At 29.1% G+C, this 22135-nt stretch overlaps 1 long non-coding RNA gene across 1 annotated transcript in view; it reads left to right on the top strand.

The window, feature by feature from the left end:
• Positions 1-21382, top strand: part of LOC141533185 (uncharacterized) — a 103750-nt gene extending 82368 nt beyond the window's left edge. Inside the window, exon 3 of the long non-coding RNA XR_012480193.1 lies at positions 21206-21382. This is a non-coding gene — a long non-coding RNA (uncharacterized LOC141533185). The remainder of the gene's footprint in view (positions 1-21205) is intronic.
• The last annotated feature ends 753 nt before the right edge of the window (positions 21383-22135 follow it).

The raw sequence follows: 22135 nt of genomic DNA on the forward strand, positions 1-22135 counted from the left end.
TCTTATAAAAATACGAAGGTCACTTTTTTTCTTGTTTTAAGTATCTAATTTATCGATCAATTAAATTGTCGATAAATAATTATTTTTAAACCAAACTAAAATGTAGAAAATAATTTTTAATAAGTTTAAAATAAAAATGAGTGATGATTAATGTATAACAAAAATGCATTTCATCGTGAAAAAACGTGGGATCCTTTTTTAGGTATTTTTATAATAACTTTACTTTTACCAATATTTGTCATTAAAATATTTATAACAATTGATATCATCAAACAATATTTATTGACTGTCATTTTCAAATGCTCAGCTCACATCTGGATGCTATTCGCCAAAAAATTTTTAACAGCTTCTGACAATATTTTTCAAAACCAAAAAACAATAAATCAAAACATCTGCCGATAAAATATTGTAAAAAAATTTAGCTGAAGCTTGAAAGATAAACTATTTAAAATTGCACATTATTAAAAATGAGTTGATATTTTATTTCGATAAAATTATAAGAAAAAAAGTAGAATAACTTAAAAAATATGCAATTATAATAAAAGACGGCAGTAAAAAATTTTACTATCAATTTTGATCGATCCTTTGAGTATAAAAGCTGAGAAAAAAAAGGAGGGTGAATTTAAAAAGAAAATAGGAAGCGTAAAAAATGTAGTATGACCTCACGGGTGAGCCATAACTCTTCTATCGTCACCTCTCGAGTTGTCAGCCAAATTTGTATCCAAGGCGGGTAGTAGTGTATGTAGAAGAAAAAAGGGCGACGAATTGTCGTGACCATCGACCTAACGTCGATTTTATGTTGTAGAAAATTCGTGGCATGATCCTCATGGTCTGGAAATACTAGAAAAAAATTCTTGGCCGATCGCTTGTTACGTGTGATATTACCCGAAACGGTTTTGTCTTATAGGGTCAAGCCCATAAAAAATATTGCTACCACAAGTTTTCTATGAAATACTTTTTCTTTTTATTACCGCTAAATATATGTAAGTTAACATGTTATAAATAAAGAGATATTTCGTATACTATATATCGGTAAAATGGAACAAGATCTAGAACCTTAAAATGTTAAATGGCTATAATATTTTTAGCTCTGTGTTTACATCCTTATTTACAGCTCAAAAATAAAAATATGTATCTCGTAAGAGTTTTAAACGTAAGTAAATTTTCTAGAAGTAACGGTTTGTTTACTTGAATTCTTAAAATTGCTTTTTCGTTCTTTTTTAAATGATGAACTTCAACAAAATTTTTTTATTGTTTAAAAAAAAGAAATTTCTATTTTTTAAAATCAATTCCAATCTCTAGTAAAATATTACAATATTTGATGAACAATTGTAACGACGGTGAAAATACGACAGCGTGTACTTTTCTCTGAATTTATTACATTAATAAATAAATAAAAATCCTCATTTCTGTACTTACTCCAATTATTGAGAAATTAACTGATAAAAGAATAAATTTTGATGAATTATTGTAAATATAATTTTTCTATAATTAAAAAATGTCTTAGCATAAATTTGAATAACCACTGCATATATTCGAATAATTATTCCGATAGAGTTAAGTTTCATTATGATAATGTAGTCTTTACATTATGTAAATTATTTTCTATCCAAAAAAAGCTATCATTATAATCTGTAAATCCAAATTTAATTTTTCTTACATAGATAATTTTTTAAAAATGAGCTGACGTTTTCATACACTGATAAAAAAAAGTTAATTTAACTCAAGAGAAAAAATCTTTAATCTTCAATTAACATTTTAAAGAAAATGATATTCTTGAGCCAAGAAAAAAAATTATTGGGCTAAGAAATTTTATTCAGAATTTTTTTTCTCAAAAAAAAAAACAATTTTTTTCAAAATGGTATTCTTGTTACAATACTTTTTTCCTTGAATTAAGTCAACTTTTTCATCAGTGTAAATCGAAAAAAGAAATGATCTTTTTTTCTTCTTCTTTTTTATTTTTTTCAAATTATCGAAAAAAATTTTAATGGGTTAAATAAAGATAGACATTAAAAGGATTTTTTTTTTTTTTTTTTTTTTTTTAAGAAAACATAAAAACTCGGTGCTAATTAAAAGTTCCACTTTAATTAATTACGGAAAATTTCTTATTGAATAGCAGTATACTACCGTATAAATCTTATCGTAGTTACTGATGTTCAGATCGAGCCAATAAACATCTTAGCGACGTCCAATCTGAAAGGCTTAGGCGCGTAATCTCCTGCAAGTACTGTTAAAGGGTGTTTTCATTGAAAACATATATATTTAATCAACCGAGACTTCAAAGGTCCGAAGCGCAACTCCCCTGAGTCTCAAAGCAGATGCGATTATTATAGAAAACGACATTGAGAAAGTGAGATAGACCGTGGATATTTGTACAAAGTAAAAATAATTATGTCTTTGCTTCCTGCTAATTGGTATAATGAGAGTAAAATTTTTTTTTTCCAATATTTTCACAGCGGTTATGTCTATCATCTATTTTAGCGTTTACCATTCGATCCGCATTGATGGTTTCATTTTATTTAAAGATGATAATATTTCCCTTTTATATTTATTAACTCATGGAATACTCTCGAAGATAGTTTAGATTATTCCTCTGATAATAAAATTATCATCCACGAAATGAGTTATGTTTGTGAAAAATATTGACATATTAGAATCGATTGCTGCAATTCCTTATCAGCGAATTAATATCGAGGCTCTTGTAATAGCATCGTAGTATCGATTGATAATCAACATCAGCGAAGAAAATAAGTGGAGAAATTGCATGACTGATAATGAGATGCGCTAAAAAGTATTATATTACATATTTTTCTTATCTTTTCTTTGCAAATTTGCACGTCAAAATATTGATAATTAAATGGAAATTAAATCTGCCATCTTTCGAAAATAATTAAATGGAATAAAAACGAAAAAAAACATCAATGAAGTCGCAAAAAATTTTTTTCTGTAAATTTCAACATTTAAACTTTGGAAAAACGAGAGCTCGTTAAAGAATCCTTAGTTGAGTCAATTTTTTTAGCATCGTTCCGTCTATGAAACAAATTTCAGTGAAAAAAAAAACTACATGATTCAAGAAAAGTAGTTTTTTCCGCAAATTAAAAGATTAGCTTGACTCAAAGACTTCATTGATGTACGCCGGACTCGAACCCGGTCCAGTACTTTGGCAAGGAAGGGCCGGATCCGATAGGCTACTGGGCGCCCTGCAAAATATTTTATAAGAAAAAAAATAAGTTTTTTAAGTCAAGAGAAAAAACAACATTTTTGGTTTAAAAAGAAATATTTTTAACTCAAGAATTTTTTCTCTTGTCTCAAGAAATATTGTATTTCCATTGTAGCAGTCTTGGTCATAGAATTTTTGTGTTGAATCAAGCCAACTTTTCTACCCATACATTATTATAAATATCAAAGACATTAATTTTGATTAATCAACTGGAAACACAATAAAGTTCAATTTTAATTATGAGTTCAAAAAAGTTAGTAAAATCTATTAGTACTCTGCAAAAAGTATTATCTGTTATATATATTATCGGCCCAGACTAGGCTACTTATGCTAGGCCGAGCATCGGTACTCTATCATCGCCCTATGGCTGGTACACCATTGGCCACCGATCGATGCTCTTACTAACGACATACGATCATCAGTCTATCCTTGGCCGATGATGTGATGAATTTACTTCTTGCAGAACTTATAGAAAATTAATGCAAAAAATGTATGTAAATTACAAAAATTTTATTTTTATTAACAAATATATTGACTGAATTACTTTTCAAGTTAAGAACTCATACCCATACACAGTAAAAAATTTTGCGTCATTGCGTCAAAAAATTTTGTGTTAAAAATTTTTATGTTCAATATTTAACACTTTTTTGTGTTGATTTAACATAATAATTGTTAAATTTAAACATAAAAATGTTAAATTTACACATAAAAGTGTTAAATATTTAACACAAAAATTTTTAACATTAAATTTTTTGATGCAACGACGTAAATTTTTTACTGTGTATTGAGTATCGTCCGAGGCTAGGCTATTAATGCTTGGACAAGGATCAGCAATGCTCGGCCTATGCTTAATCGCCAGTCTTGGGACGATGTTAACATCCGATACCCAGCCAGCCTTGGCCCAATGAAAAATCCGATTCTCGGCCGATTATCAAGGATCGGATGCCTATCATCGTCCAATGATCGACCGATCCTTATTCTTTGTATGGGTATATCAAATATCTATTTGAAAATTATCTCAATCTGTCGATTTAAAATTTATTCTTACTCACACAATCTAGCATATGTGCAGCACAAATGTGTCTATGTATGTGTGCATGTCTATAGAAATTGATATACACATAAAGTTGTTGAGTTTGCCAATTTCACTGGCTTTTTCCAACAGTATTCAAACTGACAATTCGTTAAACGAGTTTTTGTAAAGTTACCTTTTGTTACGAATACATAGAAAAAGTGCAGAAGAGCAGAGAAGGTAGAGGTTGAGGTAGCGTGGATGATGAGAGGAGAATATAAAAATAGAGAACTATTTCCATTTAACCCAAAGCTCGAGTTGGCAAGTTTATTGAAAAATAATGAAGAGGCCTCACCCTCGTCTTTCGAATTCAAGCTAAAACTCTTGTGGTCTGTACCTGACAACTGGGTAATTAATTTTCAAGTTGTAGAGATGCGAAAATGAACGGCGTTCTCGCGGGTTCAATCTTTAGGATATACTGTCACATAGTTTGTACAGCTATTGTCTTCTTTTCAACGTTTTCATTCAATCCCAAACCATTAGACACTCAAATTGTCACAAGAAAAGTATATTTACCAATTCAAATTAATAAATCCTGACTAAAGTTACATCAACTACTTAATTCTCTTCTAAATAATAAACTTTATCTTTAATTTCAAAAGTTTTCATTATTTTAGTCTTCATTCACTGATGATAAATTGAAACTGAAAGTATAATTAATTACTTTTAACAATCCATTTTAACTCGATTAATAATTATTATTGACCATAATTTATCAGTCCATAATTACATATCGTCTATTTATATTTAATAAATAATTATTTTTTCATCTTTTTTCTCCATTTACGTTTTAAATAGTTTGTTTCAGCTTGTAGTAGAAATAGATCTGTTATAAAAAATTTTATGTGCGTGAACATAATTCTAATACAAAATTGAGATGAAATGTATGTGAAACCAATTTATTCGTGATGTGATTGGTTGAATATATCATAAGCATGAAAATATATGCAAACTCTACAGTCAAGGCGCGCGCAAATTTGAATTCTAGTACTATAAAACAGCGCGTGCCACTATGCAAGCATCAATATTTATTATTAAATATTTCCAAAAAACTTCGTCTTCGTAAAGGACCATCCAATCTAATTATAAGTTTATTAATTGTTAATTAATATTTATGTACATTTTACATGAAATTTTTACAAAAAATTCTAACTTTTACCACAAAAAAAAAAATCTGCCTAACATAAATCAATAATAATAACATTGCAAACGTTGCAAGGATAGTGTGATCTTGCGTGATAGCAATTGTGTTCAATTTTTAACCTTTCTTTAAATTTTTCAAAAACGAATCAGAATTTGTTTTAAAAAATTTTCAAAAAATACGACAATTTGTTAAGATTACGAATCTTTTCTTAAAATGAGACTAGTTATTTATTTTTATAAAAAATTAAATGAGTTTCGTAAAATTCCTGTGTAAAAAATCTAATTAACCATTTAATAAATTAATTTTCAGATAATTTAAAATAAAGCTTTGTCTTTTAATACTGTAACAGGCTGAATTAATCCATCATTTGGGCGCCAATCAAGATTTGTTGGAACTTTTATTAAAAATTACGATTAAATAGTTAATTTATTAATTTGCATTAATCATTTTTTATTCACTTTACAAGAATAACAAAAAATACTGCATAATAGTTTAGCAGAGAAAATAAAACAAATAAAAAATTTGAACAATTTTTTTTTCAATTAATGTAATTTGTATCAATGACTCTTCAATTTATTCGTAAAATAATCCCGTTTGTTTTACATATTACTAAACAATCAAACCTAATAGGAAAACTTATCAGCTTCAACGCATCAGTATTTAACATATAAACTGATAGTTTGTTAATTAAATAAAATTATTTCCAATACAGAGGCCGTTACACCGATCAATCAATGCCTGTACGGTGAATAAAATACCGAAATCAAAAATGAACGCAAGCGTCATAATCATAAAAGCATATGTCGATTTGTCGACAGTAACGCATTTGTCGATAAATCGTCTAGCTGCATTGAACATTGAGCAGAGCTTATATTCATTTCAACTATATATATCTACTCGTGATGCAATGAGAAGACGAGGTAAAGAGAGAAGTAGGGGTAGAGAGAGGAATCATGGTAGAGAAGTCCATGGGTTTTGGCATCCCGAGCATGTGCTGAAACTGGAGCTATACGAAACCTAGAGCTGGGGTGGCTGGGGAATGTAGATGTGTATCCGCGTATTATATATATGTGTAACAGTTGAAGGTACTCTGACGTAGTGGTGATGCAGGAGACTACCACGACCGTGATATGTCATAAGTCATATAGTTGGTAGCACATTGCGATGACATCGACCCCGCTCGCGGCATGTGAGCCTCGTGCCGGGCTTAGATGTAATAGTACCATTAACCGCTTCTGTCTCTTGGCAACCCCACCCACGGTTTATTGCAAGCTATGATTGATATTGTAAAATATTGCGTCTTTGTTGCCTTAGGGGAGACTTCTCTCCCTCTTCTGTGTCCGATTCCCGGGTAATAGTGGTGGTACTGCTTGTGCACTATTATTATATTCTCCCTCGAACTATTCACGTGCAACCAGCCGTTGATTGACCGTTTACAAATACTCTCCTTTCTGTTTCATGTTCTATGCAGAACTCAATAAAATAAAAATGCTTTTTTTTTTCTCAGGCATAGGTCAACTAGTCCATTCATAAATTCTCGATAAATTCTTCTATTGATGAAAGAAAACTTTTTGTGTCCTCAATTTCTTAGTTTCAGAGGTTCCTTTTAATTACGTACCTTTTAATGTATAAAATATAAATAATATTTCACCATACCAGACATCAAGAAGTTAATTTTGTCATTTTTTATAGGCAGGAAAATACCTTATTTATAAGGTACCGGCGGGTAATAAGGCCTAACTAAGAGAGATTTTGAAAAAAATCGAAAATATTGCATTTAATTATTGCAATGTATCATTAATTTTTAAATTAATACATTAGCTATAAAATATAATGGAGTAATGGTAATTTTCACAATAAATGAACTCAAAATTAAATTTTTTCAAAAACCTTGCGAATAGGCCTTATTTTACTGCGGTAAGGCAATAAAGCCTGCGGGTTATACATACTGGAAATAGTTATACTATACTTGATAAAATTGATATTAAAGATCAGTCATTACTTAAATTAAGCAACAATATTTTTTAAGATGCTGATAAAAATTAGAACAATGATTTTAAATTATTAAATATAAAATTATAAAAAATGTTTACCATTTACTCAAATCTTTTTTTAGGAATTCTTCTGCGTTACTTTAGCATACGATGGATGATAAAATATAGAAGACAAGGAACGTTATATCGGGACTATAAACTTGTAGCTTTAAGAAAATAATGCATAAGTATATTGAACAGTATAAAATATCTTATTGAAATGAAATCAAAAGGTTTTAATTGATATTTGTGTCAACACTTGTCGGATTGACAAATATTTAACTATTTGGTGTCTACTGCGGTAAACATCATATCAAATACATCGCTTACAGAATCAGCACCGATAAGCGAAATCAATTTAACACCGGTTTATTTGTAACCAGCACTAATACAATATTTGTGTCAATTGGTGTGATTTTGTTGAATGAAACCGTTTTGCATAGGACTAAAAATAGAAGAAATTGAATGTGCGGTAAAAATATTTGTTGATTTACCGAAGCTTTATAGCATAATTGTATCATTGTTGCAAATATTTTTCAGTGATATGGGGTGTGATAGTGAGCACAGAATAATTGAATGGTTATAAATATGTTCGATTAATGTTTAAAATAATCGTTCTATATCACACAAATAAAAATATCGGACAATTTCCCCAACTGATTGCGCGATGTGACACGAATAATAGGGTTGTAGCACGATGCGGCAATTAACGTCACATTTTACTGAAATGAATTGGCATTTGTGTAAAAAAGTCAACAATAACAACATTGACAATCTCGTTAATAATACTTCCAATTGTCTGATTCTATCGCTTCAATATTTTTCACCGTGATACACTAGTTTTTGTTTCATTTATAAATATCAGATTGAGTGACGTTCTAGATGATAAGTACATTTTTTTTAGTTAAATTTTAAATTGTCTGTTTTTAATATTCCTTCATTCAAAAAATATTGTTTTTTCTTCTAAAATATTAATTTTTCCACTTAACTTCAGAAAATCTTTAACTTTTATGAAAGTACAGAGAATTAAAAATAATTAAAAAAATTTTTTTTTATCTAAAAATTGATTCAATATCTTTTTATATATAATATATTAATTTAGATTGTCCAAATAAGATGCATTAAGACTATAAATATAAAAAAACCGACCTCCGAAATAGATGGAATTTGAAAATTTGTTAATTAGAATATCAATTGTCACGAATGACCTAATGAGGCCGTTTCAATTGATATTTTTAATTGTTGATCGCTCATCAATAAGAAAATAAATAAACATAAAATCACATTTTTGTGTCGATTAAGTGAGGTTAAATTCGTTTCACAATAATATTGGTATTGTACTCGATGTAGGACTAAATTTTGCTCCAGTTAGTGTTATTAAAGTTCGGAATTAAACTTTGGTATGGTGTATTCACCACCAGAATATTTCTCTCTTAGTTGAAAAAATTTACTTAGATGAAAAATACTTTTTTCAATGCGGTATCTATGTTGAGTAGTACAATATATACAGTATTACATAGTACAGAGCCGATTCTATTTTATATGCAACCCCTGTTGCATGGTTACGATGTACCCCTGAGTGGGAGTACACATACTTTTGCGCTCACTTTATTTTCGCCAACATCAACTTTATTCTTGAAACTCACGGAGAGTGTTAAAAGTCGCGTCAGGGGTGCAATAAGTCAAAGGGTAAAGAGAATGAGGGATGAATGGTACTTATGGACATTGGTAAATCGTCCAACAACTGTGTAAGCCTTTTTGACCCTATACTATTCATCAGTTCATACTTCTACCTATATATCTATACAGATATAAGTTATTATCTTTATCGATCAATTTTTTTTCCGATACGTTGCTACTTCTGCCTGAATATGTAGATGAAAAAAAAAAATAAAAACACAGATGGTCCTTTTGTCCAAAATATGTTCTAGTTCTATTTAATACCCGTAGTCCAGATATATTTTTGGATAAGTATATTTTGTGAGTGCAGATTCATTCCTACATATTTTACGTCCTTGAATTTATCGAAAAAATATCGCAGTCATTTTGTAACAGAACATAATTATTTTCTCAACTCAAATAGTGATACTTATCTTAAGAACGTGAATGTTTTTTACTTGAAAATATTAAATTCTACAAACTAGAAATAATAAATAAAATTCACCCAAGACTGGGATCGAACCCTGATTGAACCGTGCTCTCAAAGAGGAGTTGTACCACTTTGCCACCAGATATCTCTTGCGTGGATAAATTTAATTTTTAAGTTCCAAATATTTGATGTCTAAATGAAATAATGAAAAAATATTGATTAAAAAATAATTTTACTAGATTTCATTATTTGAAATTTTTGAATGAATCTATTTAACTTAAAAAAAATTAATATATATATTCGCAGTTTTCCTAAAAATGTTTCTGAGCCGATATCCGTTTCTTTTCTGTGTAAGTCTTTCAGAAAAATATTCAAGATTAATTTTGAATGATGAAAATATCGACTTTTAAAATAAAAGAACGTGTGTAGAATAGTCAAGCCAATTCATAACTTCAAAGCAGATAACAGCAAAATAATATCATTTAATCAGCGAACCCGGGTTGTGTTGTTAAATGCGCTATCTTCAGCTTTGTTAAGAAATATAGCTCTAATAGCTATTTAGATTGCTCATAATTATAACAGTAGCTGTTAACTATACAAGATACTGTTATATTGTTGTTGCTATCTATACTGCACAGTTGCAATATCAAGAAATAAAGTGGTTTCAAGGCAAATATTTACTTTAAATTTAATTTTGATATTAGAAACTCAATTTCATCGAAGCTTCAGATTGATAAAGTCGACAATTTTTCGATTATTTATCAACTACTTTCTAAAAATTTAATTTTTGCAGAATGAAAAGCATGTCAGTAAATTTATCTGTTTTTTTTTTTTTTATTTTTCCTCAAGTAACATTCTAAATTCTAAGGATTTTTTAATAAAATACACCGAGAAATTTATCGCAATATCAACATGCATGAAAACAGTCAAAATTAGTAGAAGTCATGAAATTTAGCTACGAAGTGCAGTCTGAAAAATACTGACACGAAAGGTTAATGTACTTCATATCTATGATACATCATTATATAAGTTATAATAAGCTCGTCAAATTTTTAACTTTGATATTTTTATTATATAAATTCTTTTACTTATAATCAGTCTTCAAATTCAAAATGTTTTTTTTAAAATATGTAATCTAAAAATGTATACAACAAAAATTTTTTGGAAAAAATAAAAAAATAAACTTCTCGATAAATATTTGGATGAATATAACTTTTGATATTAAATAATAATCATTGATCATTGTATTTTGATAAATTCATTACTATAATTTACAATAATTGTAAATTTACTCCATTAGACAACATAATATGGCCATGTACAGCCAATTTTTATATCCGATCACACATGATAATATCATACATGGTAATATCTGGTATTAAGCAATGTCAGAAAATTTTTTGATCAAAATTGTCCACCAGTGCTTCATAGTGTAAATTTTAATTTTTCTACGAACTCCGAATATTTTTATACCTCACCTATTTAATGGTAAATAAAATCAGATTAACTATCAAACCCAAACATCTCTCTCTCTCTCTCTCATTAACGTATAGTGTAATTTGGCATGTAATTTGTCCCTCTGAAAGCATAAATTTATACGATACACACAAGGGTCAAAACTTTTATTTTAAGATTTAACGGATAAGCTTATCACGAATTTCTCAAGGATTTTTTCGTTAATATCATATGATATTGTGATGTTATACCCTTACCTAGTTGTTTCATACATTTTTTTTTGGGGTTTTTTCATCGACTAGCCGTTTTTTCCCAAGTTGGATGTAGGATGTAATTCCCCGTAGAAATGGAAGTTGTTTCAGCTAACTCTGAGGTCACGTAGACGACCTAACTGTTGTGACACAACCAAGTTCCTCACGTCCCCAACGTGTTTTATGCCAGGAGTTACGTCCTGCGAAACTTGCTAAAGTATAAGGAATAGAAAAGGATAACGCACAAAAAAAAAAAATAAAATAAAATCCATAAGCTGCGTGTGGGCTAAAATCTCTTACCTCAATTTCTCATTTTTCTCGGATTTTTTAATTTTTTTTTTTTTTTTTCTATATTCCCGTCTTTTATAACTCCTTAGAAACGCCTGACTTTCAGTTCCATTCTTAGGCATCTACCGCAGCAACGCATCCTTTCAATCGAGTTCTTATCACCTCATACTTTTCCTTCGGCGATATATATTTGCTATAGCAAAATGTTCCCGGGCAGAGTAGAGAGCTATACGCAATTCTTTCATCTCTCGGAGCTTTACTTCATTGTCGACGTTCGTTCTCTTGTCGCCGTTTTTCTTTATTGTACTTCCCAGTATTGCTTTTATTCTTCTTTTACATTCTTTCTTTCTTTTTCTCTCTTTATATTTATACTTTTATTTTTATTTTTATTTTCTTTGTGTGTGTGTTACTTTGTTTCTCGTTATTTGTTTTCCTGAAGCACTGTGTGAATTCTTCAGTCTTAAAACTTGTTTAACCAGAAATTAAATGATCCTTTATAAACTAAAACAAATGACGAAAAAAGGTATCATGTTCCCTCCTATCAGCTGTGATATACTACACAGCACAGTACAAAAGTGTTCACAAAAAAAAAGCAGAGATAACCACTGAAATAAACAAGTGAAAACTGATGAGCAGTAGTTTTTATCAAATAAATTGGCTAACAGATAAGAAATTTATAGCACTGGTTCGTCACTGTAGATGTGAATCTACACAGACCCTGTCCCATTAATAAATCATTCAATTTTCATGTTTTCACATATTTCGTTCACTCTGTTTGCGATATCAGAAACCTGCACTCGTGTTACTTGGTTAAAATCCAATCATTTTGTGTAATGATAGTTTAATGAGCATGACACATTGGAATATTAAGCTTTGCATGAATTAATTATTATCTAGATTCAAAAATTCTCACTCGTGCTGAAAACTCACCGAATATCGGTAATTATTAGTAAATAATACAATACCAAAAGCGTACATGTGATGTAAATCGTGAATGTGCGTGTTCTGCAAAACAATAATCCTCTTAATGTTGCTTGGATATTCGTGCATGGATTGATATGATTATGAGGGAAAAGGAATAATAAAATATTACCGAATTCGATAGATCAAAAACTACCCGGGATGTTTTCCAGGAATAATTGATTGGATTTTAGTACAGTTTAAAAGCTCGTTTGAACGTTCAAATGGGTTACCAGTTGATAAGTTATTAACGAGTTTTTAAGTGCTGCCAAATGGGCATCCTTGCGTGCAAATTTTATTATAACCATATGAAGAATTATTTTTGGTTTTTTGGTAATTCTCGGGAGATTAAATGGAAAATTATTGTTGTGATTATTTCGCATGAAGTAATGCTAATTAGATTGATTGAAGAGCTTATTGGAGTTTTATCAAAAGCGCTTTTAAAAGGTGTAGAAAAAAAAAATGATCGAAAAAAAAAAAACGAAAATATGGGATGTTTAATCTCTGTAAAGTCGAATTATATAAACAGTAAGAATATTTTTTTTAATCCTTGAATTTGAAGATTAAATTTTTGGAATAGTATTTTTGTTTCAAAATATTGTACGCTTGTAAACTGACTAGTTATTTTCGAATTGGTAAATTTAAACTATTAGATAGAAAGGCTGAAAAAATGATCAAGTCAATCTAGTTCAATTTTAATGCTAAGTTTTTAGAGGACCTATGAATAGTTTATAAGTTCGAAAATTTTGCTCCGTCAAATTACACATGAAATCATTGACAAGTATCGACTTATTAAAAAAATGTTGTCTTCCTAATCCAAATATTGTATTATTTGTTTTTAAATATATTTTCCTGTCATCAATAAAAAAAAAAAATTATTACTCGATTGCCGGATATATTTAACACAAATTTTTTTCAAATTTATCTTAACAGTACAATAAAACGTATTTTCCTTTATTGATACGGATTTATAAGTAACAGTTATGATTTATTTTATCGCGTTTCATTTTAACAACCCAAAATAACGCTTTAGAGACTTATTGAAACCATGATGAAACATTGAAAAATTTAGCTATCTCATGTTTGCAGTATCAAGTGATTTTATGGAATAGAATCCTCGGGCGCATTGGTGAGATGCATAAAACATTGAGATTATGATGTATGATCTTTCATCGAGTTTCAAAGCCTTCCCGTTCTCTCAATATATACTCAGACTATGATTGATTACCGCTCTACGGTTCTACAAGACCACATAATATCTTCTCTCGAAAAGTACAGTCAGCCTTGAATAAATGTATCAACAATGAGTTTGATAATTTTATGTATACACGTGTTACTCATTTTTTTTTGTTTTAGATTTTTTACCTTCGCTTTTATGACTTTGCCATTCCATGAAAACAAATGAGTATGTATTACCAGAGAGATACTTTGTCTTCACTTTTTTATGAATATTATTAGTTTAGTTTTTTTAAATCAGCTTGCTGCGAAAAAAAAAATCTTGTGAGCCAAAAAATGATGACTTAAAAATTAAAGTGATCATCTTCATAATTATATCCGTATTGCTTTCGGAAAATAATCATGATCTATTATTTTAGATCCTATAATTTTGCTGTTGCATCACGATGTTCTGATTTCCACTATCAATCTTCCTTCAGAAAAGATTCTATCTTGGCGTTTTGACATATTGATGGCAGTTGGATCTTTAATATAAAAGCATAAGATGATGGAGCATATTTTTATTTACCAGAAAAAAATTGGAGCGGATATTGAATGCGCATCACAGAAATAAATCTATTTAAAATCAAATTACCTGAAGTAAAAAGATCCTTGAAAAAAAAATTTTTTCTTTCTTTTTTAACATATGTTAAATTCAAGAACGAATAATTATGTCACTGATAATTAAAAAAATTTCAATTATTTATAAGCTCAATGAATCAACGGCAACTACTCAGTAAATGTCAAAAATAACAATCCCGAAGATAGTCGACATCAGAAAATAATTACACTTTCATAAATCAATGACGCGGTATCATATAACGAGTGTTAAAACTGCTCATTAAAATTAAAGTTTTTTAATATTCATTATTATGATCGGTTATAAAATTACTGTGTTTTTAATTGGTTATAGGAATTAATAATTAATTCCCGAGTAAAAATGAAATTATTTTTTACGAAAAAATAATAAATTTTGTTCGACCGCCGTTTAGTGGACTATTACGCCGCACGCTAAAAATTTACTCTCGACAATTTAATGTAATAATGTTACTAATGTGTTTTTATTATTAATACATAAAAAATAAAAAACAAAAAAAATTTATATTGAAAAAAAAATAATAATGAAAACATTTCAAGGACTGTTGTCAACATGGAAATGACGCTTCAATCTAAACTAAATATTTTTCAAATATTATCAAGTTTTATTTCATTCACCTGGCAACGAACAATATTAAAACACTAAAGCGATAGTAAATCAGTCAAAAAATCAGCGCAGTCATAGTGCAATTCCGTCTACGGTCTGCAATTAAAGTAAACGTTTTAAAGTAAACACAATTATACAATTTAAAATTACAGCAATTAAAAATAACTTATCGTCGAGACAATGCGTCTCAGTAAAGACGGAACGTGCAAAAAGTTTTAAGTCGTGGGGATCGCGAAGTTGTTAGAGCCTCGTTTAGGTTATATAGACGATTGTAAGTGGTATAAAGCGTGCGATTTTTCACTCTCACTACTCGACAGTCGACAGTCCCTGAAGTTCTCTTTTAGGCGTGACAGCCGATTATAGCTGCTATTATTATCATTCATTTTTCTAGACACCTGTCAAAATATATTTTACCACTTTTTCGAGCAATTACTTTATTGTATTTCCTTTTATTTTTTTTTTTTATTGAATTAAATTTAGTATTTTTCTTTATTAACGTTTGAAAAAAAAGTAGAATAGAAATAAGAAGAAGAGTATAATTACTAAGCAACAATAAAAGTTTACAAAATGTTGAGTAAAATACACAATAGCTTTCATGGTACAGCGCAGAATTTATATTTTATTTAATGTATAATATGTATAATGAGATATATAAAACATGAATATATTTCTATGGTATAATAAAATTTACATGGAAGAATATATATTTTTTTTTAATGAGTACTAAACGGAAACATGCAGACCGAGTGTACAGTGATGAAATAAAAAACAAAAAAAACGAAAAAAAAAAGAAAAGCGTGGAGAGGAAAATGTGAAGACAAAAGAGCTCAACGGGTTTCCGGACGACGTACCTTTCGACATGAAAAAGGCTTTAGAGGTGTGAATAACGAAATTTCGCAACATAATTCCATCTTTATGTCTCTCCAGCATGGTATCGGCTTTCAGAAATTAGTAGATGAAAAATAAATAAATAAATAAAATAAAAGTTCAACACTTGAGAATTTCTGAACGTGAATATTTAAAACCAGAGCCGAGATGAAGACGAGATTTCAGCCGGTGCAGTTGAAGACGACACCCTTGGGGAGTTAAAAGTGAAAAGAGCGACTTGTACATTCTAAGGTTGAGAAAAGGGTGAGGGGTGAGACATGAGTGCAGCACTGCAAGTGAAAGGGTGAGACGGAAAAAAAAACCTAAAGAGAGAATTGTCGGTAGTCGGTAGTCTGGCAGGACGTCTAGTCACTATTGTCCTCTAACGGGGATGGGCTTAAAAATGCAAGCAGTCTTATTCTGTTTTGGGGGAACAGGCCTTGTCGCCGGAAATACGACAACTGCCGCGAATCACTCGCGGTAGGGAAAAGAGAATTGCGATTTCAACTATACGCTCTACACGCGAATAAAAAAAACATACGCGAGGGTGCGTTATATAAAAGAACCATGCTTTAATGTACGGTATGCGTTTTTTTCTTTACACTTATGATAAAACTTATAGTATTAGAGGAACCTGGGGCAAAATGGGGCAATGTTTTTTAGGGGTGATAATTTTTTTCAGATCAGAAATTTTTTTTTATTTCAGAAAATTGTTTTTTTATTTTTAATTTTGAATCTAAAGAATAAAAATTTTATAATTAATTTTAATTATTTCCTTAGAAATTTCTTTTATTGGAATTTTTCTTCCTAATTTATTTTGTAGTAATTTAAAAAAAAACCTGAAAATTACCGAAAGTTTTTTAGCTTTAGCGTCATAAAATTCATATATTGATTTAACAGTTATTGTTATATAACATTTATTCCATGTTCTTAAATCAATAAGTCTTCTCTATAAAACCAATTTTTTATGTATATTGAAATTAACTTACAGTGAATATCAAATCAATAAAATATGCATCGCTTAAAAAAATCTTTATGTTAAATGAATGAGAAGCAGACATAGTAGCTATCCACCGAGTATAAAATCTTTAACTCTTTTGATAATACAACAGACGTACAAAGCTCTTTGTGTAATCGTTGTTTCTTCTTTTATTTAGCAAATATGAATACTTTTCTGTTTATCTTTTTTGCTTCTTCCCTCTCCATGCGTGAAATAATTTCCAATAGTTATCTGCAAGAATCTGTATGATTGTAATTTTCAGACATGGATTTTTTCAGCACCGTCGCCGTTAAATCGACGCTACAGTGCATGTAGTCAACGAAGGGTGTACAGACAGGCTTTACAATAAGCGACGTCGCGCCGTCGGGGTTTACTTTCTATATATCGATAGAAGAATCAAGGGGGTGGAATAACCCTCTACTCCACTAATAGCATTACCTTGAATTTACATCACCTATACAATGTATACTTTGATTGATTTAAATACATCTATACATGTAGAAAAATTTTCAAAGTAATTCACATTTTGTTAACTTTAAAAATTTTTGAATTTTCCTGAATTTAAATAACTTTTTTAGTTTATTTTTTCCCTTACGTCATTTCCATCAAATTAAAGCGCGTTGTCGATTCTTTTTACAGCATCAAGTGAAACGAAAGGGTGAATAATTCAAAGGGAAGGAGTTGCGTAGGGTTACATAACGAGACGTTCGTCAGTATACAATTAAGAGAGATGAGGCTGCCAAAGGATGTAATTAATACTTTAATATATATACTTTTTTTTTGTTTCGTTATCATTCACTATCATTATTGATTATCATTATTATTTTTAACTCAACATTTGTTCTTTTTAATTCAATTTTCTTCCCTCTTTTTTGTATTTATTTTTAGTACATTATAATCTATTTTTTTCGACATCAAGTCCATACTGATCATTTCCGGACATCAAAAATGACCGCTCCCTTCTATAACAGACACGCCTCAAACTCGTGAATCGTTCGGTAACAATGTGAAAAGAATTGATTATTCAAAGTACGCGTTTTTTCTAAATTTACATTCAGGGAGTAGATGAAAACGTTCCACTGATTTTTTTTTTATGAGTATGATAATAGAGTATTGTATCCAACTTTCTCTGATTTTGTTTGTTCATGTAGCTTGAATTTTTTATGATTTGAATTGAGGAAAGGCTGACATTTGACGATTTCTTTGCAATCATAACATCCTGAATTTTTGCTTAAAATATTTTTTGAGTGAAGTTGTATACTACAGAAAAACAACAAAAAACTGAGCTCAAAAGTATAAATTGATTTTCAGAACGTTTAAAGAACAAATTCAGCAGTTAACAAAAAAAAATGTATTTTATCGTTAAAAATCGTGTGGTACACAGAAAAAACAAAATTACACTGCATATCCTCCCATATTATACTCAATGTTATCTGTGGTAAAAAAAAATTTCAGATAATATCAAATATAATCCAGATTATACTAAATTATTTTTGCATTATACTCAATATGATCTCCGATTTGACCAAGTAATTTTTCTGGTTATACCGCATAAGATTACACTGGATGTAATCCGAAAAAATACCCCGTATAATTTGAATTATACCCAGTAGAATCTTGAATTATACAATTTTTTCGAAAATTGTGATATTCAACTTTTTTTTTTTTTTAATTTATAAATTTGTAAATTTATAAAACTTGCTACATTGTGATAATGATAGTAGTTGACAGAACATGTAGTAGGAGTTTTTTTTCTCTGAGTAGGCATTCGGTGACAGCATGAAAAATTATTCGGCTCCTTAATACAGCGGAGTTGATTGTACTGTATAGGCTCAACTGGCATTACTAAGAAGATTATTCTTGTCTACGTACCCTGTATTGCCAGACAATGTCTTGATGAGTTTCCTTAATGGCCTTCTTAACACACGATTTAAATTTCCATGGTTTACTTTGAGATAGATTCATTCAATCCAGTGTTTGTATACGTACTAGCACACAAACTGATTGACATCCATTCTGACTTTCTTTGTGATAAATGAAATAAAATGTTTTTTCACTTTATTTTTTTTTTTTAAATATTTATTTAATTGATTTATTTCTTTTAAATAAGAAAATAAACATAAAAAAGCGCTTAACCTTTATAAAGTGAAACATTCCGCGTTTTGAGGCGAGCAATTTATTTTTACATAGTGATTAATAGAATTAAAAAACTTAATAAAATGTTGGCTGACAAATAAAAAGTTGACATAGTTAATCACAACTATAAACTTTTGGTCTTATACTCAGGAAGCAACTACTAGCCGTAGCAACTTGAAGACCTTCTAAGTATCAAAGCTTCTCTCAAGTTTCCCTCTGGGCTTGGAAGTTTAGCCTTGAAGCCTTTTCATTCCTTGCATCTCACCTTCTATCATCCCGTGTCAGGGGAGTAATTTTCCTATTCTTACGATCATGCTCTTTTTTACTCTTCAATTTTTTTTAACTGGTGATTTTTCACTTTTTCTGATCTCTTTATGACCATTTTTAGTTTTTGCTTTTTAACGGAACATCAGAAGAGAAAAGATAATGCACGACGTAGCAGTTTTAGTTGATCTCACAGCCGATTGAGATTGAAAGCGAGGTTAGGCATTAGTACTATGAAGCCCAATATTCCCAGAGCTGTCTCTCGGGATTTGGATTCCGTATATACTGTACCATCATTTCTGCCGCTACCGATGAGACTAATATTTTTTTTTTACCATTAGAGGCTTCATCCCTCTCTCAAAGCCGGTCAATTTATCCTGGCTTTAGAAATAATGTTACATATATCGCTCCAGAAAATAAAATTTTGAATCAGATATTTTTTCATTAATACCAAATACTTTTCTTTTGTTCAATTTATATCTGTTGAAATATATTGGATGTAATATTATACAGAGGAATTTTAATTTAATTCATTCAGTTATCGTAATTTAATTAAAATTTTTAATGAAATCAGAATGTATGCCTGTAAAAAATTCTTTGACACAGCCACATCAGGCGATAAATAAGAGGAAGAAAATAATTTTCCATAATTTTTTTAATTTGTATTCTTTCTATAAATATATTTACTTCTACAGATATATTATATCAAACAAAAGTGATTTATAATTATTTAAAATGTCGGGTAAACTTCAAAGAAAAGTCGAAAGAATAATTTTTATTCTATAACTTAAAACCTCAAACTTAACTCTCTTGTATGGAGATGATTCAGCGAGCATGCGTCTCTTAAATATAATTGTAAGCTACTTATATGCATTTTTATCATAAATTAATAAAGTTAACAAAATAACATTAATAGGGACTCGAAGTTTGAAACTTTTCCTTATTCAATATTGTATTCATTGAATCATAACATTATAATTCACAAATTATGATGATGTTTTTGCTTAATTTACATTTACTGAAACAAAAGCTTTTAATAAAACTTTTATCAAGCACAGCATAGATACTTATATCATTTATTTTAACAATGTATGGATTCAAAAAGTTTTCAAGTTCATCAAACTCTGAACCATGCTATTTACTTGTATTATGTAAATACTTCAACAAAAATTTTATTTCGACAATATTACACGAAAAAAACTAATCCTTATGCATAAAGTAAATAAAATATTTTTTTAAAAATGAAATTATTAAATTTGAAATTTTCAAATGAGAGTAGAGCAACATACTGAGATTCGAGCTTAATTAAAGAACTTAGAAAAGAATTCTAGAAAGATTCATTAAATACAAGAAAAAAATTATATCAAAGGTAGAACAGGATTTTGCGCTATTTAATTAATTGTCGATTAATTTTTTTTTTTTTATTTGTTTTAGAAAGTTTCATCACAAGTCATAAATATTAAATTTTTAAGCTCTAATTAAAACGTTCTTCCCAGAAATTCACATTTCTTAGATCAATTATATCCCAGAATAATAGAAGCACTCTCACAATGTTTAATCGAAAGCATACTTATCATAATAATAGTTATATTCATATTAAAATCCCATCGGAGGGATGATTTTTTTGATAGTCATTGGTCATCGTAGAGGCAGTGCTTATTTAGCCACAAAAGAATCCATAAATCAATTTTATTAACTCATTAATATAATACACCATTAATAATAAAATAATCATAACATAATAAAAGATGAAAATGACTTTCATTTTTTTCTGAGAAAATTAATTTTAATTGAAAATTGTGAGCTAGCCATTTTGCCTCAGCAGGCGATGAAAATTTTAGGAAGACTGTATTGGTTTTTGTTTCCCCATCTGTACTTATATTAATTATCACATATTTATCCTTCGCAATCAAAATATATGTAATTGATTTCGATAATCCATAGAACAAAAATGATAAATGAAGCTGTTTTAATTGTATACTAAACGTAGTAATTTTTCTGTTTCAGAAATCAAGTTTCAACTGAATTGCGCAGAAATCGTGTATATTGTGTGAGTGAAAGAAATCATGTTCAATGAAATAAGTGAATAACAGTTTATCAAAAAAATTAAGAAATAATTATAAGTTGTAATTTTAAATGCGTTGAAGTGAGAGTGACGATTTTTGAAACCAACTGAGCACTGCAGTGTAGAATGGACAATCGTATGGTGAGTAATTAATTTCCAGTTAAAGAAATTAAAATTAATCATCTCAATTTTTAACTGATCACTTAGTAATTTTTAATTTTACAAAAAAATTTTCTGTAAAAATCAAATCCCTTAAAAATTAATTTACAATAAATAAATACAATTTTTTATAAAAAATAAATTCTATAAAAATTAATTTACAGTAAATAAATAAAAGTACCTTTGAATGGTTTTATACAGACATCAAAGTCCAAATAAACTTGCGCTGTATTACAATCGCATGGTGAAAGAAGTTATTGTACGAGGGAACTGGTTGCTTAAGCGGTAGATCGCCCGACATTTAATCTTGAAGATCCAGGTTCGATTCCTGGCTTGGTTCGATCCCAACATTTTTTCAAAGTTATTCTTGTACATTTCAGTCAATTTACGTCATAACTTTAATTGTTACTTTAATGAAATCACAAAAATTGCAAAAATTGTTGTTAAAAAGTTGTAATTTAAATTTTCATTAAATATAAAGAAATTTTAAAAGATTGGGAAGGTTTTTACATTAAATAATTTGTATTTCAAATTCAAAAATTACGAATCTTGAGCAAAATAACAACTACTTATTATTTATATTATTGTTTTAGTTTATTGGATCATAAATAAATAGTAAATATAAGGGATGAATATATTTGTGAATACTGATATGTATGATATGTTAACATGCATGAGATATTTGTGATAAAAAATGTGAAATAAAATGGCGG

The sequence above is a fragment of the Cotesia typhae genome, unplaced genomic scaffold, assembly GCF_013202065.1.
Source record: "Cotesia typhae breed Kobodo isofemale line unplaced genomic scaffold, CoteBio_Ctyphae contig_122, whole genome shotgun sequence".
NCBI lineage: Eukaryota > Metazoa > Arthropoda > Insecta > Hymenoptera > Braconidae > Cotesia > Cotesia typhae.